General features: G+C 41.6%; 1 non-coding gene across 1 annotated transcript; it reads left to right on the forward strand.

The window, feature by feature from the left end:
* The first annotated feature begins 5,327 nt into the window (after positions 1-5,327).
* Positions 5,328-5,436, forward strand: LOC144714090 (small nucleolar RNA R71). Its single transcript, XR_013584245.1, has one exon. It is a non-coding gene; the product is annotated as a small nucleolar RNA R71 (small nucleolar RNA).
* Positions 5,437-6,000: the final 564 nt, after the last annotated feature.

Consider the following 6,000-nt stretch of genomic DNA (forward strand, 5'->3'; position numbering starts at 1 on the left):
CGTCAATAATAATAATGCCATTGAGCCAACACTCACCCTACTCTCCACTAAAGCTAAAAATTTCATGCATGTGAGTGCTAACTCAACCTCAGGTGGGTGACAAGATGAGAGAAATATGGTGATAAGATGTATGAATTGTGGATAATACGAATCATTTGTGCACCTAGCTAGGCTTATTTCACCTAGGATCCCCTAACTGGCCAGTCTTTCAACTCTAACACCTTTGAAAAGAGCCCTATTGTCGTACTTATCATTGTGTGAGTATCTCCTAAGATCATCAAATCTCCATGGTTTTGTTGATGCAAAACGAAAAAATTTTTGGATGGATGACAGAGCAGTTATGTATGCGACTCTATCCCCCCCCCCTCCATAAAAAAGGCATGTTCCTACATGACGGGAAGTAAACTGGAGTAAGGAGAAATAGAGACCAAACCAGGGAATGGAGAGCTGCGACCGCCGATTTGAGTTGTCCATCTTGTGGTGTAGGCGAGCGTGGAGAAGTAAGCTGCACATGATGACGCAAACAAAAACGAAGAAAACAAAAGCAGAACAAAAACAAGATATGGAAAATAAGAAAACAAGCAAACAAAATAAGATACATAAAGTCAGATCATGCTACTATCATTCGGTGGTTTCTCTAGAGGAATATTTGTGGGGCCTTGTAGATCTTCCTCTTCTAAATAAGGTTTGAGCCTTTGTCCATTAACAGTGAATTGCTTTTGAGACGTAGGATCTAAGATTGTGACAGCTCCATTCTCAAAAACGTTTTGGACAATGAAGGGACCATCCCACCTAGTTTTCAATTTTCCTGGGAATAGTTTCAACCTAGAGTTGTAAAGCCAAACTTTCTGGTTTTCCACAAAGGTTCTTCTCTTCAAGCTTTTATCATGAAACGTTTTCATCTTGGCTTTATAAATCCTCGAATTCTCATAAGCCTCATTTCGTAGTTCTTCCAATTCATTCAATTGAAGAAGCCTCTGTTTGCGGGCTTGCTCTAAATCCAAATTGAGTTTTCTAATGGCCCAAAGGGCCTTGTGTTCCAACTCAAGAGGTAGGTGACAGGCCTTTCCAAAAATCAGTCGAAATGGGGACATTCCTAGAGGTGTTTTGTAGGCGGTCCTATAAGCCCATAATGCTTCGTCTAGTTTCCTAGACCAGTCCTTCCCGTCCGGACGCACTATCTTCCTTAAAATCTTCTTAACCTCCCTATTGCACAATTCGACTTGACCATTAGCTTCAGGGTGATATGGGGTAGTGACTCAATGGTGGACACCAAACTTCTTTAGGAGGTTTCTAAAGTTATAATTTGTGAAATGAGATCCTCCATCACTAATAATGGCTCGTGGGCATCCATATCTATAGAAAATATGCTTTTCAATGAAATTGGTCACTACCTTATTGTCATTGGTTCTTGAGGGAATGGCTTCTACCCATTTGGACGCATAATCGACTGCCATCAAAATATATTCCTATCCATGGGAGTTAGGAAAAGGACCCATAAAATCAATTCCCCATAGATCAAAGATCTCCACTTCTAGGATGGGCTGTAAAGGCATTCCATCTCTCTTATTCATGTTAATGGAGGCTTGACAAGCTAGACAGTTATTATAAAATTTCTGGGCATCTTGAAATAGGGTCGGCCAAAAGAAACCAGATTCAACAATTTTATGTGCTGTTACCTTAGATGAGTAGTGACCTCCTCCTGGTTTTGCATGGCAGAATTCCAAGATGCTTCGTTGTTCGCTTTCGGGAACGCACCGTCGCAGAATTTGATCTTGCCCTTGGTGAAACAACTCCGGGTCTTCCCAGAAATAAAATCTTGCATCCTTCAGCAGCTTCTTCCTCTCGTGGGATGTCCAACCTGTAGGGATTTTTCCTGAAACAAGGAAGTTGACAATGTGTGCATACCAAGGAACAGATGTTCCTTGTGCAGTTAGAACATGCTCGTCAGGAAATGCATCATTTACCAATTCAGGTTGGGCGCCTACAATTTGGAAGAGGTGGTCTGCCACTACATTCTCACACCCTCTCTTATCCTTAATCTCTAAATCAAACTCTTGTAGCAATAGCACCCATCTCATGAGTCTAGGTTTCGCCTCCTTCTTTGCTAACAAATATCTAATAGCTGCATGATCAGAAAAAACAGTAATTTTGCTACCTAGTAGATAAGACCTAAATTTTTCTAAAGCAAAAATAATTGCCAGCAGTTCCTTTTCAGTGGTAGTGTAATTCAATTGTGCATCAACTAAGGTCCTATTGGCGTAGTAGATGACCACGGGTTTCTTGTCAATTCGTTGACCTAACACTGCTCCTACAGCAAAATCAGAAGCATCACACATTAGTTCAAAAGGAAGGGTCCAATAGGGCCCTTGCAAGATAGGCGCATTCACCAAAGCTTCTTTCAACATATAAAATGCATTTTTAGCTTCAAGTGTTAGTTCAAAATCATTATTCTTAGATGATAAAATATTCGTGAGAGGTTTAGAAATTTTAGCAAAGTCTAAAATAAAGTGTCGATAGAAACCCGCATGGCCGAGGAAACCCCTAAGGGTTTTTAGGTTGGTTGGAGGTGGAAGGTCCTGGATGATTTTGATCTTGGCCTTGTCTACTTCCAATCCACGGCTACTTACCATGTGGCCCAGCACCACTCCCTCCTGCACCATGAAATGAGATTTTTCCCAACTTAGTACGAGGTTGGATTCAATGCACCTCTTTAATACGTTGGTGAGGCTTAGGAGGCAGTTTTCAAAGGTAGATCCAAATACAGAAAAATCGTCCATAAAGATTTCTAAACACTCTCCCACTAAATCGGAGAAGAGTGCATTCATGCATAGTTGGAATGTGGCGGGTGCATTACATAGCCCGAAGGGCATACGCCTAAAGGCATATGTCCCTACAGGACTCGTGAAGGTTGTTTTCTCTTGATCTTCAGGATGAATATTCACTTGGTTGTATCCTGAATAACCATCAAGAAAACAAAAGTATTGCTGCCCCGACAGTTTTTCTAGTATTTGATCCATGAAGGGTAGTGGATAGTGATCCTTCTTGGTCGCCTTGTTTAACTTCCTATAATCGATGCACACCCTCCATCCTGTGGTTAACCTCTTCTGCACCTCTTCCCCTTTCTCATTCATCTCTACAGTCACTCCTGACTTCTTAGGAACCATATGCACCGGGCTCACCCATCTACTATCGGAGATTGCATATATGATGCCGGCATTCAGCCACTTTAGGATTTCCTTTTCAAGGACTTCTCTCATATGAGGATTAAGCCTCCTTTGGTGCTCTCTACAAGGTCTAGCTTCCTCTTCCAAAAAGATCCTATGTTCACAAATAGAAGATGGAATTCCCTTAATATCGTCAAACGTCCAACCTATGGCTTCTTTATGCTCCCTAAGCACCTTGAGCAAGTCTTCTTCTTGTTCTAGAGTGAGTGATGAGGATATGATCACAGGTAAACTTTTCTTGTCATCCAATTGTGCATATTTGAGGGATGAGGGAAGTGGTTTAAGTTCTGGCTTACTTCAACTGCAGGAGAATCTATAAGCTCATCATCTAGCTCTCTCCCTTCTATCTTCGATAAATATTATTTTACTACCTCCTCCTCTCCTTCATCTTCTGCACACAATTTTAATTCTTCATTACTCCCTAAGGGGCACTTCATCATCTTCGATATATCAATTTCCACTCTCTCTTTTCCTATCTTAAACTCTACAGTCCCCTTCTCCCAATCCATAATCGTCCTTTCCGTTACTAAGAACGGTCTTCCTAGGATAATAGGAGCTAAACTAATGCTTCCTGAAATCTTTACGTCCGTGACTATAAAATCTGCAGGAATTTCACAATTCTCTACAGTAATCATGACATCCGTCAGTCTTCCTTCAGGTTGCCTAACAGTTCCGTCGGCTAAGAGGAGGTCCATATGGATTTCTTCAAGCTCCCCGAAGCCATACTCTTCGTACAAGGCCGTCGCAATGATGCTAATGCTCGCTCCCGTATCTAATAAAACTTTTGAAAACTTTTTTCCTCCTATTTCACATGTGATGAAAGGGGCACCTGGATCCCTCTTTTTGATAGGGATGTCGTTCAAATTGCTAGAAGCATTTTCGGAAAGTTTTACTACCTCCCTAGTCTTTCTAGTAGTGCAAGAATCCTTAAGATATTTCTTAAGATAGGGTGCACACCTAAGCATGTCTTCCACTGTGACAGTCATGGTGGCCTTTTTAAAGTTTTCTAATAACCTGTTCTCATAATCATGTACAGGTTTTTTTCCATTCAGAGCAGATGGGTAAGGTACATTATGCCCACTCGTAGAAGGTAGAGGTTCCTCCGCGTAGGGAAGATCCTCTCCTTCTTCCTCCCTTGGCTCATTTCTCTTTCTAGGATTCTCTGCAGAATTCTGATAAGGATCCTGAAGTTCTTTTCCATTTTTCAATTTTGGGATTGCTAGAACTTCAGGATCTTCCTCCTTCATTTCATCATGACTTGAATGTTGTACATGGTGTAAGTTGCGTGGGTTTATCATAGGCTTAGTGGGAAATCTATGAGATGTGCAAGGAGGTTCTGTAGGTGTACCTTGATGTTCAGAAGGTCCAGGCCTGAAGCTCTCTAGCAGCTTCCTCATTTGCTCCAATGATTCCAACATTTGCTTCGTCTGGAATTCCATCATCACTTGCATCCGCATCTCCATCTCCACCCGCAACTTTTGATTTTGCTTCTCTATCATGTCTAAAATGACAGGGGTTAGTGTAGAGAAATCAAGTTGGGTCTGAGATGGGACCTGATACTGCTGCTGAGGCCTAGACTGGAACTGCTGCCTTTGCTGAAATTGAGGTTGAACTGCAGGCTTGTTCCCTTGGTGGAAGATCTCTCCGTTTTGGAAATTTGACTTTCTCTGTCCTGCCCATGGTTGTTGTTGGTTGAATGCTTTCACTTCTTCTTCCATGGCTTGGCACGCTCCATCTTCGTGTTCTCTGCTATAACAAAGAGAGCAAATTTTAGCTTTAACGATGGGCGAGTTACCTAGAAAGACATTCTTCAAGGTGGAGGTGAGCTCCTCCAACTTCTGGTTGGTCTCCCTTAAGCCTGCTTGTAGCTCCACCTCCTTAGCATTGACCTGCAGAACTCCTGCTCTCTTGTGTTGCAGGTTTCTCCCATTTTGGCCTACCCCAATCTCCTGCATATCAGTTTCTGCAACTCTCTCAAAAATATCAAAAACTTCATCCTCATATGCCGTATAAAATGTTCCCCCAAAGGCTAAGTTAACCTTATTTTTCATGAAAGCTGATAAAGATTCATAGAAAATTTGAGCTAACTGACAGTGTTCAATTCCATGATGAGGGCATTTCCTCAATAGGTCATTGAACCTCTCCCATGATTCATTAAAGGCCTCGCCCTCATGGGGATGGAAATTATGGATTTCTCGCCGATAAAAATTAGTTTTGGACAGAGGGTAAAATTTCTGCAGAAATTTTCCCTGCATCTCTTCCCAAGAGTTGAAAGTAATTCCTAAATTACGATACCAAGAAAATGCTTTATCTTTTAATGTCAAAGGAAAATATTTCATTTTAAGCATTTCTGTAGATAATCCTAGAACATTTTGAGATGAGCATCTAATGTGGAAATCATCAAGGAATTCTAGAGGGTTTTGAGTAGGTAACCCATTAAATTCAGGTAGAGAGTGTATCAACGCATTGTCATACATGAACATGATACCCTCACCTATGTTCAGGTTCACATCCGTTTGCTGTAGGCTTCTGGAGGGTGTTGACCTGTCCAGCATGGTTCTCCTTCTCTCCTGCTGGTGGTGTCCTTCTTCTGCCATGGTTTCTTGCTGATTTTCAGGTTCTAAGACTGTAGATTCTGGAGTTGCGTCTCTTGCAACGTTCTCTGCATACTTCTCAGCAGCCTTTGAACGTGTCACTACCATATAACTTCAGCATAAAGTTAGAAAGAGAGTAAGCTGAGGATTTTCAAGTCCTGCAGCTTTAGTAGAATAAA

The sequence above is a fragment of the Wolffia australiana genome, chromosome 16 (genome assembly GCF_029677425.1).
Source record: "Wolffia australiana isolate 7733 chromosome 16, ASM2967742v1".
NCBI classification, from domain to species: domain Eukaryota; kingdom Viridiplantae; phylum Streptophyta; class Magnoliopsida; order Alismatales; family Araceae; genus Wolffia; species Wolffia australiana.